We start from the raw sequence: 21,349 nt of genomic DNA, 5'->3' as shown, positions 1-21,349 counted from the left end.
CTCCAGATATAAAGTGTGGGGCCATAGGACCACATTCCCCCCCCTTATCAGCCTCCTTAATTAGGAAGGCAGGATTAGATTTCAAATTAGTAATGGCACGTTTTTCTTCTACTCCAAGGTTGTTAGGCGTGCCAGAAAAGGAGCGTAGTCGGAGAATGTCTTTTTTTACCAACTCAAAAAACACCCTTATTGCCGGTACCAATGAAAAGGGGGGAGCCACCGTTGATTTATTTTTATGGGGAAACCGGTCCTTACCACTATCGATGGAGTCCTCCTGTAATAGTTGCAGCAAATCCTGGAGTACTTGTCGGTCCGTCTGATCCAATCCATCCCTGTCATGTGGCCTATTGTGTAGAACTTGTAAAACCAAGCGCCTACAAAATAAATACAGGTCCTTAACCAGTGTAAATTTATCCACCTTCTGTACCGGGGAGAACGTCAAGCCCCTTTGTAATACTGAAAGTTCCACCGGGGTGAGTTGGTACTCAGATAAATTAATAACCTGTAACTTACCTGGTGGTTCCTGTAAACCAGGTGATGGAATGACAGCTTCCAATGATGGTCCCATTAATGGAAGAATTTGTGCCGTTTCGGCATCTTGCGACCTCCAAACCTGGTGAACCGTCGAGGTGGCTGAGCGGCACTTGCGGCCCCTTCTGGTCCTCCGTCGGGCTCGCTGTCGGCCGATGATAAAAAATCACTCCCACTACCAGATGAATGAGGACCTCCTCCACCTCCCTTGGAAGGCCCAGACCCCGCCCCAGGTTGTCTAGACATATGGGGGGCCTGTCTTCGATTCCCCTGGTGCTTCCATTGGAAGGCTTGTTGAGTATCAAAGTCCTTCTGATCCCGAAAGAATTTAGATCTCTTCTTCTCTCTGATATCCAGATCATATTTATCAAGGGTATCCTTGAGTCTCATCCTAAAGGGCTGGACCTGTGTTTTGTCGTCAAAATTAGATAACTTGGACTCTAGTTCCTTAATGTGGCCTTTAGTGCTCACAAGCAACTCCCTATCATGCTCTAGGAGCATGTTCATGATAATATTGGAGCAACGTAACAATCCCTGTTCCCATGTTGAACGAAAAGCCACAGACGGCTCCCATGCGGGATAAATGGGAATCCTAAGGCCCCGGGGTACAATATTAGCTTTCATGTACTCCTCCAAACTTCGAACATTCCACCACAGTCTGATCCCTAATCTATGGGCTGAAGTAAGCTCAGCTGTTAGTATAGAAAACTCTGAGCCCGGTATATGACTCTCCGTGGAAGAAAAAACACTGGCTGACTCCACACGCCAGGCAGCCTCACGTGCATCCCAGTCCATGATGGACCCAACACAAGTAAAGAGCTATAAAACAAAAAATATGTATACGTCAGTAAACAATAATAATTTAACTGATTTAAAGACCCCTAATAGAGTGCGTGCTGCCAAAAAAAAAAACCCGCTATAGAAGTCAGGTTATGCAAGATACTAAACATACCAAAAGATCAGAGGCCTTGACATTGACGTCCCGTTTTAAAGAAAGAAACTATCCGCAGAGATGTATTTCAATGGCATTTCAGAGGGCGAGGACACATACACAAGAGTCCTTGCTAAATACAGAACGCAAGGTACGGGATAATATGCCCAGATTCATTACAAACTATAATACACACTGGTCGCAATTGAGGGGTATCTTGTGTAGACATTGGGGCATTTTGGCTACTGATCTGAACACTTCTAACATTGTGGGTGAACAGCCCCTTTTGGTAGCTAGGAGAGCACCCAATTTGAGGGATCTCCTAGTCCAAAGTCACTATAGAAGACAGACTACCCGGTTGAATCGTGGAGTGAGGCTAAGGGGGTCGTTCCCCTGTGGAGACTGTAACATTTGTCCCCACATGGGTCCAACCAGGGAAACCTTTCAAAACCCCATTGATGGATCTAGGCATAGACTTGGAGGTTACATCAATTGCAGGACTAGATGCGTCATTTATACTCTCATCTGTCCTTGCAAGATGGTCTATGTGGGTCAGACCTCACAAGAGTTGCGACAGAGAATCCAAAAACACTTCTCCACAATCAATCTGGCAAGAAGTGACATGGAGAAGGGGAGAGCATTAACCCCGGTAGCGGCCCATTTCTTATCACATCACTCTGGCAGTACATTGAAGACACGGATAGTGGGATTGGAGAAAATTACAATGTCAGAGAGGGGGGGGGGATCCCCCAAAAACCGGTTACTTCAAGTAGAGTCTCGGTGGATTTTTAATCTCGGATCTGTCACCCCAACAGGTCTGAATGAAGAGTTACTGTTCACCGGCTTCCTTGGTTGAATATGTGGACTGTTGGACTACACTCTCCCTATTGGAACTGGAGCAATTATGGACCATTCTGTGGGACCCAGGCTCAATATGGAAAGAGCAGTATGGATGAATGCTGTTCTTGGATCTTGCTCCATTGGAGGAACATTGGAATCTGGGACTATCCAGTATTTTCTATTTGTATATGGGTCCTATATTTGGTACGGTCTCATAATTTTGGGTTTCTGTGTGGAACACTTGGATCTATAACAGCTGTGGATCTATGGGGATATCCCTTATATTAGGTGGCTCATGGGGTAGGTAGGATATTTGGGAGTCCAATGGTTCTTGGCCCCTATGTGATGGATTCGGCCTGACATCTATTGCGGACCTTGGGGGGTATTCCATTTAATCAGCTTGGCTCATGGGGCAGGCAGGTCATTTGGGGCCTCTTACCGTTCCCCGTCGGGGATCTTGTTCTGGTGGGGCTTTTGGAGAATATTTATATTCTAAAGGGATACTGTATCATATGGACCAATTGTGTCCTCTATATTTATTTTTCCTTTTCTGCTGTTGATACTCTTTTCTGTGGTTGATACTTTTAAATCATCCTTTTGTGTTATGATTTATTACAATAAATGAATTGACTTATGATGTTGGTTGTTAGTTCATTGTTTGATTGGTGCGGGATGTTTGGGGGATGTAGCCCCTTGGTGCACATGTATATATGTGGTATTGTGTATGGTTGTGTGTGTATAAGTCAAGTTGTGGTTTGTGGTCTTGTATGTGATATGGGGGATGTATGTGTGTTGGTTATATATATACAGTGGTTTATGGGTGGCTATGTATGGGTATGGTATATGGGTGTTTTATTGTATTAGGAGTGTATGTTATATTGGATGGGTATATTAGGTTGGATGTAGCGGTATAACTGTATGATGGGTGGACTTTTACTAGGATCCATTTGCTATGGTATAGATGCATCTATATATTGCTTCAATGCATATGTATTTTGCTACCCTCTTGACCTATGTTTACATTACTCCTTAATATATATATATATATATTTTTTTTCTCTCTCTCCTGTTTTCCTGCCCTTTTCTCCCCCTGGCTATCCTCCCCTGGCCTGCATTTTGCATTTTTTTCTGTTTGGCTCTATGTGTACACAGTTTGCTTCAACCCCCGAACTGTGGCTGTCCGGGATTATTTCCCGGACATGCGCAGAACGGTGGTTTTCTATATTGTGTTTGATATCGTTGTGCTCCTGTAGTCCAGTTGCGGACGCGCGCTGGTTCAGGCTGCTCTCCTTATGTACGTGGCCTCTAGTATTATAGCATATATTTGCGCGGTCATAGTTTGGTGGTGACTAGAGTTGAGCGACCTTGACCTTTTTAGAGTCGAGCCGGGTTTCGCGAAACCCGACTATCTCAAAAGTCGGGTCGAGTGAAATCGGCCGATTATGACGTAAAGTCGGGATCGACCGAAACACGAAACCCAATGCAAGTCAATGGGGCAGCATAGTCGGCAGTGAGTGGGGGCCAGGAAAACACCTAGAGTGCCCATTTTAATGTCAAAACCATCCATTCTTCTTAATGAAGCTTGTCAAGCGTAATTTACCTTATAATAATTGGAAGGCATTTGAAATTGGGGGTCATTTGGCTAAAGTTGTGTGGGGTAGGGCTGGTTCAAGTAATTAGTGGGCCCAGGAAATCTGGACCACGTCACGGCAGTGGAGCAGGGAGAGGTAAGTATTTGAACTTTGCAAGTGCTGTGATCCTGAGCAAGCAGGGGGGGCCCACTTGTTGGCATTGGCACTGGCACAGGGCCCCTCAAAGTACAGCGGTGTGTTTGCACGGCGGGGGCGCCTCCCACCGGCAGCAACACTTTTGCGTACTATGAGAGGCCCTGTGCCAGTGACGTCGCCAACTAGTATTCCTCCCCCCACCTGATGAAGGAACCTGCACTTTCATCTGCACCTTCCTCTTTGTCCCCGTGTAAGGTGGTACGGTATGCGGGAAGAGCAACATGACTTTCAGCAGGGTCACAATGTTGTTGTGTAGCATGCACGGGGAATGTTGCGTTATGGGTCAATGTACCAGCAGACTCATCTATCACTGGCTGGGCAATGGGCACGATGAAGTGGAAACACAGATATAGGCCCAAAGAATAAAGTGGGCTAAATGCAGTTCAAAATTGGTAACACAGGAATAACCAGGGGGCATTGCAGTGGAGGACAACTGGAATGAGAGGCTGACACAGAGAGTAGGGCCAAATCAGTAAGTAGTCGAAATGCAGTTCAAAATTGGCAACCGTAGTAAACAGGCGGCACAGCTTTGTTCAGTGGAGGAGAACAGCAAGGAGTGGCAGACACCGATAGTAGGCCCCAACCCAACTAGTAGGCCAAATGCAGTCTAACATTAACAACTACTTAACGAGAGCCTGAAAATGGAATTTCAGGACAGGAAACCAGGAGAACAGCAAGGAGTGGCAGACACCGATAGTAGGCCCCAAACCAACTAGTACGCCAAATGCAGTTGTTCCATTTAACCACAATTTAATGAGAGCCTGAAGATAGAAGCTCAGGAAAGGCAACCTGGGGAACACCTTGGAGTGTAACACACCATCTCTCTCCACCCCATACCCATTTTGTAGGCCTAATGCAGTGTACTTTTCTACAACTACTAAACGAGAGTCGGAAGACCGAAGCAATGGCAAGGAAACCTGGGGAACACCTTGGAGTGTAACACACCATCTCTCTCCACCCCATACCCAATTTGTAGGCCTAATGCAGTGTAGTTTCCAAGAACTACTAAACGAGAGCCGGAAGATCGAAGCTCAGGAAAGGCAACCTGGGGAACACCTTGGAGTGTAACACACCCTCTCTCTACACCCCATACCCAATTTGAAGGCCTAATGCAGTGTAGTTCCAAGAACTACTAAACGAGAGCCGGAAGATCGAAGCTCAGGAAAGGCAACCTGGGGAACACCTTGGAGTGGAACACACCATCTCTCTCCACCCCATACCCAATTTGTAGGCCTAATGCAGTGTAGTTTCCAAGAACTACTAAACGAGAGCCGGAAGATCGAAGCTCAGGAAAGGCAACCTGGGGAACACCTTGGAGTGTAACACACCCTCTCTCTACACCCCATACCCAATTTGAAGGCCTAATGCAGTGTAGTTTCCAAGAACTACTAAACGAGAGCCGGAAGATCGAAGCTCAGGAAAGGCAACCTGGGGAACACCTTGGAGTGTAACAAACCCTCTCTCTACACCCCATACCCAATTTGAAGGCCTAATGCAGCGTAGTTTCCGACAACTACTAAACGAGAGCATGAAGATCGAAGCTCAGGAAAGGCAACCTGTGGAACACCTTGGAGTGTAACACACCCTCTCTCTACACCCCATACCCAATTTGAAGGCCTAATGCAGTGTAGTTTCCAAGAACTACTAAACGAGAGCCGGAAGATCGAAGCTCAGGAAAGGCAACCTGGGGAACACCTTGGAGTGGAACACACCATCTCTCTACACCCCATACCCAATTTGAAGGCCTAATGCAGCGTAGTTTCCAACAACTACTAAACGAGAGCCGGAAGATCGAAGCTCAGGAAAGGCAACCTAGGGAACACCTTGGAGTGTAACACAACGTCTCTCTACACCACGGAAGGGCTGATTCTTAGGAAGGAAGGCTGTTGGAAATAAGCATTGCGCGTCCGAGGGTGATTATATTCTTATTAGGTATATACTCACCCTCGGACGCGCCCTGCTTCTTTATTTGGAATGAATGTTTATTTGCAATGTGGTGTTGACTTTCTCTATTATTTTGGTAATTAATGATTTTATTATTTTCATTGTTTTGCATCTTCTCGGCAATAATATAAAGAAGACGCGACAGGACAAAACTCGGTGGATGCCATATCTGTGTTTTCAATTTAAAAAACCTTTCAGTTAACTACTTGCAGGAGAAAGTAATTGTAGCTGGTGGCCATTTTTAGTACTGTACCAGATTTTAGTTGTGTGTTTGTTTTTAATGTTAAAATGTCTGCATTTGATATCTCTCCAGTATTTTCTTTTTTATAAGCAAAATACTTATTTTTATATTTTCTGATGTTGGTTCCAGGGGTACACGGGCAGCAGTGGTGTGGTCAGTGGAGGCCTAGTGGAAGGAGTGACCGCAGACAGGCATCGAAGGCCTAAAATAATAACACATGGCTGTAGGCAATTTTAAATTGGTTCCAGGGGTACACGGGCAGCAGTGGTGTGGTCAGTGGAGGCCTAGTGGAAGGAGTGACCACAGACAGGCATCGAAGGCCTAAAATAATAACACATGGCTGTAGGCAATTTTAAATTGGTTCCAGGGGTACACGGGCAGCAGTGCCCTGGTCAGTGTAGTAGTAGTTGAAAGAATGGACCGCAGACAGGCATCGAAGGCCTAAAATAAAAAAATTGGGCTGGCTGTAGGCAATTTTAAATTGGTTCCAGGGGTACACGGGCAGCAGTGGTGTGGTCAGTGGAGGCCTAGTGGAAGGAGTGACCGCAGACAGGCATCGAAGGCCTAAAATAATAACACATGGCTGTAGGCAATTTTAAATTGGTTCCAGGGGTACACGGGCAGCAGTGGTGTGGTCAGTGGAGGCCTAGTGGAAGGAGTGACCGCAGACAGGCATCGAAGGCCTAAAATAATAACACAAGGCTGTAGGCAATTTTAAATTGGTTCCAGGGGTACACGGGCAGCAGTGCCCTGGTCAGTGTAGTAGTAGTTGAAAGAATGGACTGCAGACAGGCATCGAAGGCCTAAAATAAAAAAATTGGGCTGGCTGTAGGCAATTTTAAATTGGTTCCAGGGGTACACTGGCAGCAGTGGTGTGGTCAGTAGAGGCCTAGTGGAAGGAGTGACCGCAGACAGGCATCGAAGGCCTAAAATAATAACACATGGCTGTAGGCAATTTTAAATTGGTTCCAGGGGTACACGGGCAGCAGTGGTGTGGTCAGTGGAGGCCTAGTGGAAGGAGTGACCACAGACAGGCATCGAAGGCCTAACATAACAAAAATGTCAATACAATGGTATTGTCAGTGGCAGGCATTGAAGGATGTCAGCGCATAGACTAAACATTGGTGGAGCTGTGAGATAATTTTGCAAGTGGTAGAGCACTGTTTGAGCTGGGGTGGGGGGAAACTGTCTTGTGGCCGGCGGTACAGGCCCAGGGCCCCTCATATTACAACGGTGTGTCTGACGTTGGGTGCGCACCACCACCGCCAGAGACACTTTATTGTACTAGGAGGGACCCAGTGGCAGTGCCGTCGACCAAAAGCGGGCTCACCCACCTCTTCAGACAAACTGCACTCTCACGGCTGCTGTCGCCAAGTGTCGATACCACGGCCCCGTGTGGGGAGTTTGGCCATTTAGTGAGGTGTAAACATGTCGTATGCTGGACAATCAGGTGCTGAAAATTACGAGATTGGAAAAGGCATTCAGAATAGTCCACAGGCAAGACCTTTTCATAGGAAAGCTAGGTGTCAGCCGGGCAAGGTGGGGCAAAAGATTTCGAAATCCAGTTGTGGTTCATTTTAATGAAGGTTAGATCATCTACATTTTGGGTAGCCAGACGAGTCCTTTTTTCTGTTAGTATTGAACCTGCAGCACTGAATACTCTTTCTGATAGGACACTAGCTGCCGGGCAAGCAAGCTCCTGCAATGCATATTCTGCCAATTCTGGCCAGGTGTCTAATTTTGATGCCCAGTAATCAAATGGGAATGACGGTTGAGGGAGAACATCGATAAGGGATGAAAAATAGTTTGTAACCATACTGGACAAATGTTGTCTCCTGTCACTTTGAATTGATGCTGCAGTACCTGTCCTGTCTGCGGTCATAGCAAAATCACTCCACAACCTGGTCAGAAAACCCCTCTGGCCAACGCCACTTCTGATTTCTGCCCCTCTAACTCCTCTGGTCTGCTGGCCCCTGCAGCTCGTGTGAGAACGATCACGGGCGCTGTGTGCAGGGAATGCCAGAAGCAAACGGTCAACAAGAGTTGATTGTTTGGTTGCTAATATTAGTTCCAAGTTCTCATGTGGCATTATATTTTGCAATTTGTCTTTATAGCGAGGATCAAGGAGGCAGGCCAACCAGTAATCGTCATCATTCATCATTTTAGTTATGCGTGTGTCCCTTTTGAGGATACGTAAGGCATAATCCGCCATGTGGGCCAAAGTTCCAGTTCTCAAATCTGCGGTTGTGCTTGGTTGAGGGGCAGTTTCAGGCAAATCAACGTCACTTGTGTCCCTCAAAAAACCAGAACCCGGCCTTGCCGCGCCACCAATTTCCAGTGGCCCCGGAAAAGCTTCCTCATTAAAAATATAATCATCCCCATCATCCTCCTCGATCTCCTCCTCCTCTTCGCCCGCTACCTCGTCCTGTACACTGCCCTGGCCAGACAATGGCTGACTGTCATCAAGGCTTTCCTCTTCCTCAGCTGCAGACGCCTGATCCTTTATGTGCGTCAAACTTTGCATCAGCAGACGCATTAGGGGGATGCTCATGCTTATTATGGCGTTGTCTGCACTAACCAGCCATGTGCATTCCTCAAAACACTGAAGGACTTGACACATGTCTTGAATCTTCGACCACTGCACACCTGACAACTCCATGTCTGCCATCCTACTGCCTGCCCGTGTATGTGTATCCTCCCACAAAAACATAACAGCCCGCCTCTGTTCACACAGTCTCTGAAGCATGTGCAGTGTTGAGTTCCACCTTGTTGCAACGTCTATGATTAGGCGATGCTGGGGAAGGTTCAAAGAACGCTGATAGGTCTGCATACGGCTGGAGTGTACGGGCGAACGGCGGATATGTGAGCAAAGTCCACGCACTTTGAGGAGCAGGTCGGATAACCCCGGATAACTTTTCAGGAAGCACTGCACCACCAGGTTTAAGGTGTGAGCCAGGCAAGGAATGTGTTTCAGTTGGGAAAGGGAGATGGCAGCCATGAAATTCCTTCCGTTATCACTCACTACCTTGCCTGCCTCAAGATCTACAGTGCCCAGCCACGACTGCGTTTCTTTCTGCAAGAACTCGGACAGAACTTCCGCGGTGTGTCTGTTGTCGCCCAAACACTTCATAGCCAATACAGCCTGCTGACGTTTGCCAGTAGCTGCCCCATAATGGGAGACCTGGTGTGCAACAGTGGCAGCTGCGGATGGAGTGGTTGTGCGACTGCGGTCTGTGGACGAGCTCTCACTTCTGCAGGAGGACGAAGAGGAGGAGGAGGGGGTGCGAACGGCTACAGCCAATTGTTTCCTAGACCGTGGGCTAGGCAGAACTGTCCCAAACTTGCTGTCCCCTGTGGACCCTGCATCCACCACATTTACCCAGTGTGCCGTGATGGACACGTAACGTCCCTGGCCATGCCTACTGGTCCATGCATCTGTTGTCAGGTGCACCTTTGTGCTCACAGATTGCCTGAGTGCATGGACGATGCGCTCTTTAACATGCTGGTGGAGGGCTGGGATGGCTTTTCTGGAAAAAAAGTGTCGACTGGGTAGCTCGTAGCGTGGTACAGCGTAGTCCATCAGGGCTTTGAAAGCTTTGGTTTCAACTAACCGGTAGGGCATCATCTCTAACGAGATTAGTCTAGCTATGTGTGCATTCAAACCCTGTGTACGCGGATGCGAGGCTAAGTACTTCCTTTTTCTAACCATAGTCTCATGTAGGGTGAGCTGGACTGGAGAGCTGGAGATCGTGGAACTAGCGGGGGTGCCGGTGGACATGGCAGACTGAGAGACGGTGGGAGATGGTATTGTTGCCACCGGTGCCCTAGATGCAGTGTTTCCTACTACGAAACTGGTGATTCCCTGACCCTGACGGCTTTGGCCTGGCAAAGAAACCTGCACAGATACTGCAGGTGGTGCGGAAAATGGTGGCCCTACACTGCCGGAAGGGATGTTGCGTTGCTGACTAGCTTCATTGGCCGAGGGTGCTACAACCTTAAGGGACGTTTGGTAGTTAGTCCAGGCTTGCAAATGCATGGTGGTTAAATGTCTATGCATGCAACTTGTATTGAGACTTTTCAGATTCTGTCCTCTGCTTAAGGTAGTTGAACATTTTTGACAGATGACTTTGCGCTGATCAATTGGATGTTGTTTAAAAAAATGCCAGACTGCACTCTTTCTAGCATCGGATACCTTTTCAGGCATTGCAGACTGAGCTTTAACCGGATGGCCACGCTGTCCTCCAACAGGTTTTAGCTTTGCCACGCGTTTTGGGCAAGATACGGGCCCGGCAGATGGAACCTGTTGCGATGTTGATGCCTGCTGCGGCCCCTCCTCCTCCGCTTCAGAACTGCTGCCGCCTGCACCCTGTTCCCCCAATGGCTGCCAATCGGGGTCAAGAACTGGGTCATCTATTACCTCTTCTTGTAGCTCGTGTGCAACTTCGTCTGTGTCACCGTGTCGGTCGGTGGTATAGCGTTCGTGATGGGGCAACATAGTCTCATCAGGGTCTGATTCTTGATCAGCACCCTGCGAGGGCAATGTTGTGGTCTGAGTCAAAGGACCAGCATAGTAGTCTGGCTGTGGCTGTGCATCAGTGCACTCCATGTCAGATTCAACTTGTAATGGGCATGGACTGTTAACTGCTTCACTTTCTAAGCCAGGGACGGTATGTGTAAAGAGCTCCATGGAGTAACCCGTTGTGTCGCCTGCTGCATTCTTCTCTGTTGTTGTTTTTGCTGAAGAGGACAAGGAAGCGACTTGTCCCTGACCGTGAACATCCACTAACGACGCGCTGCTTTGACATTTACCAGTTTCACGAGAGGAGGCAAAAGAGCTAGAGGCTGAGTCAGCAAGATAAGCCAAAACTTGCTCTTGCTGCTCCGGCTTTAAAAGCGGTTTTCCTACTCCCAGAAAAGGGAGCGTTCGAGGCCTTGTGTAGCCAGACGACGAACCTGGCTCCACAGCTCCAGACTTAGGTGCAATATTTTTTTTCCCACGACCAGCTGATGCTCCACCACTACCACTACCCTCATTACCAGCTGACAATGAACGCCCCCGGCCACGACCTCTTCCACCAGACTTCCTCATTGTTTTAAAAACGTTACCAAACGAACGGTATTTGTTGCTGTCACACAACTTACACGGTGAGCTATAACTTCAGTATGATTTAGCTACCCCTTTACAGGTGGGTGAGACCACAACGAAAATCAGCCACAATGTTACACACTCTGTTGTTGTTGGCAACAAATGAGATGGCACACACGCAGGACTGTCACTGAAGCGCAAATGTAAATATTTATCTCCCACTGATTTGTGTTTGTTTTTTTTAAAAGGGAGACTTCAGAAAATAAAAAATAAAAAAAAAATTATTTTTTACAGAAGAATTTATAAAACAAATAAAATGAAATGATTGTTTCAGGGAGAATTTAGGAAAAAAAAAAAAAAAAAAAGGCTTTGTAGGGCCCACTGAGTGAGAGAGGACGCACACAGGAGTCAGGAGTGGCACACAAGCCCAGAGGCCAATATTAATCTCCCACCGATTGATTTAGTTATTTTTTTTTGGTAGATTTTGGAACCCAAATCAAGCAAAAAAATTAATAGGCTTTCTATGGCCCACAATTGGGGAGAGAGAGATGGCACACCCAGGAGTCAAGACTGGCACACAAGCAGAAGGGGCAATATGAATCTCCCACAGATTTTGTTTTTTTTTTTTTTTTCAGGGAGACTTGAGAGAAAAAAAAATACAAAAAAAATGATTTTTTTCAGGAATAATTTAGAAACCAAAGAAAATAAAATGATTGTTTCAGGGAGAATTTAGAAAACAAATAAAACAAAAAATAGGCTTTCTAGGGCCCACTGAGTGACAGATGACGCACACAGGAGTCAGGAGTGGCACACAAGCCCAGAGGCCAATATTAATCTCCCACTGATTGATTTAGTGATTTTTTTTGGTAGATTTTGGAACCCAAATCAAGCAAAAAAATTAATAGGCTTTCTATGGCCCACAATTGGGGAGAGAGAGAGAGATGGCACACCCAGGAGTCAAGACTGGCACACAAGCAGAAGGGGCAATATGAATCTCCCACAGATTTTTTTTTTTTTTTTTTTTCAGGGAGACTTGAGAGAAAAAAAAATACAAAAAAAATGATTTTTTTCAGGAATAATTTAGAAACCAAAGAAAATAAAATGATTGTTTCAGGGAGAATTTAGAAAACAAATAAAACAAAAAATAGGCTTTCTAGGGCCCACTGAGTGACAGATGACGCACACAGGAGTCAGGAGTGGCACACAAGCCCAGAGGCCAATATTAATCTCCCAATGATTGATTTAATGATTTTTTTTGGTAGATTTTGGAACCCAAATCAAGCAAAAAAATTAATAGGCTTTCTATGGCCCACTATTTGTGAGAGAGATGGCACGCTCAGGACTGGCACACAAGCCCAGAGGCCAATATTAATCTCCCATTTTTTTTTTTTCCAGGGAAAATTTATAAACCCAATAAAATAATAAAAAAATAGGCTTTCTATGGCCCACTATCTGAGAGAGAGAGAGATGGCACGCTTAGGACTGGCACACAAGCCCAAAGGCCAATATTAATCTCCCACTGATTGATTTAATGATTTTTTCAGGTAGAATTTAGAACCCAAATCAAGCAAAAAAATTAATAGGCTTTCTATGGCCCACTGAGTGAGAGATGGCACACACAGGAGTAAGGAGTGGCACACAAGCCCTGAGGCCAATATTTTTCTCCCACTGATTGATTGATTGATTGATTTTTTCAGGTAGAATTAGGAACCCAAATCAACCAAAAAAATAAATAGGCTTTCTATGGCCCACTATTTGTGAGAGAGATGGCACGCTCAGGACTGGCACACAAGCCCAGAGGCCAATATTAATCTCCCTTTTTTTTTTTTCCAGGGAAAATTTATAAACCCAATAAAATAATAAAAAAATAGGCTTTCTATGGCCCACTATCTGAGAGAGAGAGAGATGGCACGCTTAGGACTGGCACACAAGCCCAAAGGCCAATATTAATCTCCCACTGATTGATTTATTGATTTTTTCAGGTAGAATTTAGAACCCAAATCAAGCAAAAAAATTAATAGGCTTTCTATGGCCCACTGAGTGAGAGATGGCACACACAGGAGTAAGGAGTGGCACACAAGCCCTGAGGCCAATATTTTTCTCCCACTGATTGATGTTGTGATTTTTTCTGGTAGATTTTGGAACCCAAATCAAGCAAAAAAATAAATAGGCTTTCTATGGCCCACTGAGTGAGAGATGACACAGACAGAGATGGCACTCTAGCAGAAATGTCAATCTTAATCTCCCACAAAAAAAAAAAAAAAAGGAACTGTCCTTCAATTACTATCTCCCTGCAGTAATCTCAGCCAGGTATGGCAGGCAGCAATAAGGAGTGGACTGATGCACAAATTAAATAAAAAGTGTGGACAAACAAACAAGATAGCTGTGCAGAAAGGAAGGAACAAGAGGATTTGTGCTTTGAAAAAAGCAGTTGGTTTGCACAGCGGCGTACACACAGCAATGCAGCTATCAGGGAGCCTTCTAGGGCAGCCCAATGAGCTACAGCGCTGAGGGGGAAAAAAAAAAAAAAAGGAGCTTCCACTGTCCCTGCACACCGAAGGTGGTGTTGGGCAGTGGAAATCGCTACAGCACAAGCGGTTTTGTGGTTAATGGACCCTGCCTAACGCTATCCCTGCTTCTGACGAAGCGGCAGCAACCTCTCCCTAAGCTCAGATCAGCAGCAGTAACATGGCGGTCGGCGGGAACTCCCCTTTATAGCCCCTGTGACACCGCAGACAGCAAGCCAATCACTGCAATGCCCTTCTCTAAGATGGTGGGGACCAGGACCTATGTCATCACGCTGCCCACACTCTGCGTTTACCTTCATTGGCTGATAAATGGCGCTTTTCGCGTCATTGAAACGCGACTTTGGCGCGAAAGTCGCGTACCGCATGGCCGACCACGCACAGGGGTCGGATCGGGTTTCATGAAACTCGACTTCGCCAAAAGTCGGCGACTTTTGAAAATGTTCGACCCGTTTCGCTCAACCCTAGTGGTGACCACTTTTTAGTCCTGAGGGGGCGCATTGTGCTCTTGTCAGATGTGGTATAGTGTGCGCCTTGGGTGATCATGATGATTGATCTGTGTATGCGCACTGTCTCTTGGAGACACAAGTGTTTTGGTAGGGGTGCATGCGCCCTTGGAGGATGTTGTGCGGCTCCTGCGTAGTGTCCTGGGGTCAGATTTGCGCACGCGCACGAGCTATCTGACTATGTGCGCAGGTGCTATGCAGCCCTGGTCTTATGACACTTGGATGGGCGTCGCTTCCGGGTGAGGGGCGTGGATGTTTATCACGCTCCTATGGTAGGACTCCGGACACACCAGTGAGAGCTTAAAACAATTATCTGGGACATATAAACACTGGTTTATTTGGCTAATGCATACTTCCCCTGACGAAGCCTCATTAAGGAGGCGATACGCGTGGGGTTAGGGTCCACTGTCTCTCCCCCTGGACACCTCAGATTATCGGACATAGGTTGGTACAGGTTTGGGTTGGGGATATCTTGCCCTCACTGCTTAGGCTCTTTTTCTTTTTTTTTTTTTCCCTTCATATGGGCAGGTGGGTGGTCATTATTTGACACACTTGCCTGTGGGTTCTGCGGGATATATATCCCTTTTATAATAGGCTTGTATTTAGAGTCCTCATGAGCCATTAGGTAGGTGTTTACCAGCATACATGTCCATATAGGGTGTATATTCCCTATGGACATATTGATAGGCTGTATAATTATTGCTATGTATATACACATGTATTTATGTCCAAGTGGTTTACAGTGGTTCTATGTTTTTAATTGTTTTTATTGTCTATGCCAATAAAGTGTTTTTTGCATGTTCATATACCGGGTGGTGTGCAATTTTTGTAGCAGCGTCTTTCTTCTCCCTTCTTGTCATTTACTATGCTGCTACTTGCACCCCCCTTTTATGTGTATAGTTTATAGCTGTGCGTAGAGTTGAGCGACCTTGACCTTTTTAGAGTCGAGCCGGGTTTCGCGAAACCCGACTATCTCAAAAGTCGGGTCGAGTGAAATCGGCCGATTATGGCGAAAAGTCGGGATCGACCGAAACACGAAACCCAATGCAAGTCAATGGGGCAGCATAGTCGGCAGTGAGTGGGGGCCAGGAAAACACCTAGAGTGCCCATTTTAATGTCAAAACCATCCATTCTTCTTAATGAAGCTTGTCAAGCGTAATTTACCTTATAATAATTGGAAGGCATTTGAAATTGGGGGTCATTTGGCTAAAGTTGTGTGGGGTAGGGCTGGTTCAAGTAATTAGTGGGCCCAGGAAATCTGGACCACGTCACGGCAGTGGAGCAGGGAGAGGTAAGTATTTGAACTTTGCAAGTGCTGTGATCCTGAGCAAGCAGGGGGGGCCCACTTGTTGGCATTGGCACTGGCACAGGGCCCCTCAAAGTACAGCGGTGTGTTTGCACGGCGGGGGCGCCTCCCACCGGCAGCAACACTTTTGCGTACAATGAGAGGCTCTGTGCCAGTGACGTCGCCAACTAGTATTCCTCCCCCCACCTGATGAAGGAACCTGCACTTTCATCTGCACCTTCCTCTTTGTCCCCGTGTAAGGTGGTATGGTATGCGGGAAGAGCAACCTGACTTTCAGCAGGGTCACAATGTTGTTGTGTAGCATGCACGGGGAATGTTGCGTTATGGGTCAATGTACCAGCAGACTCATCTATCACTGGCTGGGCAATGGGCACGATGAAGTGGAAACACAGATATAGGCCCAAAGAATAAAGTGGGCTAAATGCAGTTCAAAATTGGTAACACAGGACTAACCAGGGGGCATTGGAGTGGAGGACAACTGGAATGAGAGGCTGACACAGAGAGTAGGGCCAAATCAGTAAGTAGTCGAAATGCAGTTCAAAATTGGCAACCGTAGTAAACAGGCGGCACAGCTTTGTTCAGTGGAGGAGAACAGCAAGGAGTGGCAGACACCGATAGTAGGCCCCAACCCAACTAGTAGGCCAAATGCAGTCTAACATTAACAACTACTTAACGAGAGCCTGAAAATGGAATTTCAGGACAGGAAACCAGGAGAACAGCAAGGAGTGGCAGACACCGATAGTAGGCCCCAAACCAACTAGTACGCCAAATGCAGTTGTTCCATTTAACCACAATTTAATGAGAGCCTGAAGATAAAAGCTCAGGAAAGGCAACCTGGGGAACACCTTGGAGTGTAACACACCATCTCTCTCCACCCCATACCCATTTTGTAGGCCTAATGCAGTGTACTTTTCTACAACTACTAAACGAGAGTCGGAAGACCGAAGCAATGGCAAGGAAACCTGGGGAACACCTTGGAGTGTAACACACCATCTCTCTCCACCCCATACCCAATTTGTAGGCCTAATGCAGTGTAGTTTCCAAGAACTACTAAACGAGAGCCGGAAGATCGAAGCTCAGGAAAGGCAACCTGGGGAACACCTTGGAGTGTAACACACCCTCTCTCTCCACCCCATACCCAATTTGAAGGCCTAATGCAGTGTAGTTTCCAAGAACTACTAAACGAGAGCCGGAAGATCGAAGCTCAGGAAAGGCAACCTGGGGAACACCTTGCAGTGTAACACACCCTCTCTCTACACCCCATACCCAATTTGAAGGCCTAATGCAGCGTAGTTTCCAACAACTACTAAACGAGAGCCGGAAGATCGAAGCTCAGGAAAGGCAACCTGGGGAACACCTTGGAGTGTAACAAACCCTCTCTCTACACCCCATACCCAATTTGTAGGCCTAATGCAGCGTAGTTTCCGACAACTACTAAACGAGAGCATGAAGATCGAAGCTCAGGAAAGGCAACCTGGGGAACACCTTGGAGTGTAACACACCCTCTCTCTACACCCCATACCCAATTTGAAGGCCTAATGCAGTGTAGTTTCCAAGAACTACTAAACGAGAGCCGGAAGATCGAAGCTCAGGAAAGGCAACCTGGGGAACACCTTGGAGTGGAACACACCATCTCTCTACACCCCATACCCAATTTGAAGGCCTAATGCAGCGTAGTTTCCAACAACTACTAAACGAGAGCCGGAAGATCGAAGCTCAGGAAAGGCAACCTGGGGAACACCTTGGAGTGTAACACAACGTCTCTCTACACCACGGAAGGGCTGATTCTTAGGAAGGAAGGCTGTTGGAAATAAGCATTGCGCGTCCGAGGGTGATTATATTCTTATTAGGTATATACTCACCCTCGGACGCGCCCTGCTTCTTTATTTGGAATGAATGTTTATTTGCAATGTGGTGTTGACTTTCTCTATTATTTTGGTAATTAATGATTTTATTATTTTCATTGTTTTGCATCTTCTCGGCAATAATATAAAGAAGACGCGACAAGACAACCCTCGGTGGATGCCATATCTGTGTTTTCAATTTAAAAAACCTTTCAGTTAAATACTTGCAGGATAAAGTAATTGTAGCTGGTGGCCATTTTTAGTACTGTACCAGATTTTAGTTGTGTGTTTGTTTTTAATGTTAAAATGTCTGCATTTGATATCTCACCAGTATTTTCTTTTTTATAAGCAAAATACTTTTTTTTTTATTTTATGATGTTGGTTCAAGGGGTACACGGGCAGCAGTAGACAGGTCAGTGTAGGCCTAGTGGAAGGAGGGACCGCAGACAGGCTTCGAAGCCCTAACATAATAAATTGGGCTGCCTGTAGGCAATTTAAAATTGGTTCCAGGGGAACACGGGCAGCAGTAGACAGGTAAGTGGAGGCCTAGTGGAAGGAGGGACCGCAGACAGGCTTCGAAGGCCTAACATAATAAAATGGGCTGGCTGTAGGCAATTTAAAATTGGTTCCAGTGGAACACGGGCAGCAGTAGACAGGTCAGTGGAGGCCTAGTGGAAGGAGGGACCGCAGACAGGCTTCGAAGGCCTAACATAATAAAATGGGCTGGCTGTAGGCAATTTAAAATTGGTTCCAGGGGAACACGGGCAGCAGTAGACAGGTAAGTGGAGGCCTAGTGGAAGGAGGGACCGCAGACAGGCTTCGAAGGCCTAACATAATAAATTGGGCTGCCTGTAGGCAATTTAAAATTGGTTCCAGGGGAACACGGGCAGCAGTAGACAGGTAAGTGGAGGCCTAGTGGAAGGAGGGACCGCAGACAGGCTTCGAAGGCCTAACGTAATAAAATGGGCTGGCTGTAGGCAATTTACAATTGGTTCCATGGGAACACGGGCAGCAGTAGACAGGTCAGTGGAGGCCTAGTGGAAGGAGTGATGGCAGACAGGCATCAAAGGCCTAACATCATAACATTGGGCTGTTGGCAATTTAAAATTGGTTCCAGGGGTACACGGGCAACAGTGGTCTGGTCAGTGGAAGTCTAGTGGAAGGAGTGACGGCAGACAGGCATCAAAGGCCTAACATAATAACATTTGGCTGTTGGCAATTTAAAATTGGTTCCAGGGGTACACGGGCAACAGTGGTCTGGTCAGTGGAAGTCTAGTGGAAGGAGTGACGGCAGACAGGCTAAGAAGGCCTAACATAACAAAATTGGGCTGGCTGTAGGCAAGTTTAAATTGGTTCCAGAGGAACACGGCCAGCAGTGGCCTGGTCAGTGTAGTAGTTGTAGAAAGAACGGACCGCAGACAGGCTTCGAGGGCCTAACATAACAAAAATGTCAAAACAATGGTATTGTCAGTGCCAGGCATTGAAGGATGTCAGCGCATAGACTAAACATTGGTGAAGCTGTGAGAGATAATTTTGCTAGTGGTAGAGCACTGTTTGAGCTGGGGGGGGAACTGTCTTGTGGCCGGCGGTACAGGCCCAGGGCCCCTCATATTACAATGGTGTGTTTGACGTTGGGTGCGCACCACCACCGCCAGAGACACTTTATTGTACTATGAGGGACCCAGTGGCAGTGCCGTCGACCAAAAGCGGGCACACCCACCTCTTCAGACAAACAGCACTCTCACGGGTGCTGGCGCAAAGTGGCGATACCACGGCCCCGTGTGGGGAGTTTGGCCATTTTGTTAGGAGTAAACATGTCGTATGCTGGACAATCAGGTGCAGAAAATTACGAGATTGGAAAAGTCATTCAGAAGAGTCCACAGGCAAGACCTTTTCATAGGAAAGTTAGGTGTCAGCCGGGCAAGGTGGGGCAAAAGATTTCGAAATCCAGTTGTGGTTCATTTTAATGAAGGTTAGATCATCTACATTTTGGGTAGCCAGACGAGTCCTTTTTTCAGTTAGTATTGAACCTGCAGCACTGAATACTCTTTCTGATAGGACACTAGCTACCGGGCAAGCAAGCTCCTGCAATGCATATTCTGCCAATTCTGGCCAGGTGTCTAATTTGGATGCCCAGTAATCAAATGGGAATGACGGTTGAGGGAGAACGTCGATAAGGGATGAAAAATAGTTTGTAACCATACTGGACAAATGTTGTCTCCTGTCACTTTGAATTGATGCTGCAGTACCTGTCCTGTCTGCGGTCATAGCAAAATCACTCCACAACCTGGTCAGAAAACCCCTCTGGCCAACGCCACTTCTGATTTCTGCCCCTCTAACACCTCTGGTCTGCTGGTCCCTGGAGCTCGTGTGAGAACGATCACGGGCGCTGTGTGCAGGGAATGCCAGAAGCAAACGGTCAACAAGAGTTGATTGTTTTGTTGCTAATATTAGTTCCAAGTTCTCATGTGGCATAATATTTTGCAATTTGCCTTTATAGCGAGGATCAAGGAGGCAGGCCAACCAGTAATCGTCATCGTTCATCATTTTTGTAATGCGTGTGTCCCTTTTGAGGATACGCAAGGCATAATCCGCCATGTGGGCCAAAGTTCCAGTTGTCAAATCTGCGGTTGTGCTTGGTTGAGGGGCAGTTGCAGGCAAATCTACGTCACTTGTGTCCCTCAAAAACCAGAACCCGCCCTTGCCACGCCACCAATTTCCAATGACCCCGGGAAAGCTTCCTCATTAAAAATATACTCATCCCCATCATCCTCCTCATCCTCCACCTCCTCTTCGCCCGCTACCTCGTCCTGTACACTGCCCTGACCAGACAATGGCTGACTGTCATCAAGGCTTTCCTCTTCCTCTGGTGCAGATGCCTGATCCTTTATGTGCGTCAAACTTTGCATCAGCAGACACATTAGGGGGATGCTCATGCTTATTATGGCGTTGTCTGCACTAACCAGCCGTGTGCATTCCTCAAAACACTGAAGGACTTGACACATGTCTTGAATCTTCGACCACTGCACACCTGACAACTCCATGTCTGCCATCCTACTGCCTGCCCGTGTATGTGTATCCTCCCACAAAAACATAACAGCCCGCCTCTGTTCGCACAGTCTCTGAAGCATGTGCAGTGTTGAGTTCCACCTTGTAACAACGTCTATGATTAGGCGATGCTGGGGAAGGTTCAAAGAACGCTGATAGGTCTGCATACGGCTGGAGTGTACAGGCGAACGGCGGATATGTGCGCAAAGTCCACGCACTTTGAGGAGCAGGTCGGATAACCCCGGATAACTTTTCAGGAAGCACTGCACCACCAGGTTTAAGGTGTGAGCCAGGCAAGGAATGTGTTTCAGTTGGGAAAGGGAGATGGCAGCCATGAAATTCCTTCCGTTATCACTCACTACCTTGCCTGCCTCAAGATCTACAGTGCCCAGCCACGACTGCGTTTCTTGCTGCAAGAACTCGGACAGAACTTCCGCGGTGTGTCTGTTGTCGCCCAAACACTTCATAGCCAATACAGCCTGCTGACGTTTGCCAGTAGCTGCCCCATAATGGGAGACCTGGTGTGCAACAGTGGAAGCTGCGGATGGAGTGGTTGTGCGACTGCGGTCTGTGGACGAGCTCTCGCTTCTGCAGGAGGATGAGGAGGAGGAGGAGGAGGAGGGGGTGCGAACGGCTACAGCCAATTGTTTCCTAGACCGTGGGCTAGGCAGAACTGTCCCAAACTTGCTGTCCCCTGTGGACCCTGCATCCACCACATTTACCCAGTGTGCCGTGATGGACACGTAACGTCCCTGGCCAT

The sequence above is a fragment of the Ranitomeya imitator genome, chromosome 3, assembly GCF_032444005.1.
Source record: "Ranitomeya imitator isolate aRanImi1 chromosome 3, aRanImi1.pri, whole genome shotgun sequence".
NCBI lineage: Eukaryota > Metazoa > Chordata > Amphibia > Anura > Dendrobatidae > Ranitomeya > Ranitomeya imitator.
This window is presented reverse-complemented; position numbering follows the sequence as displayed.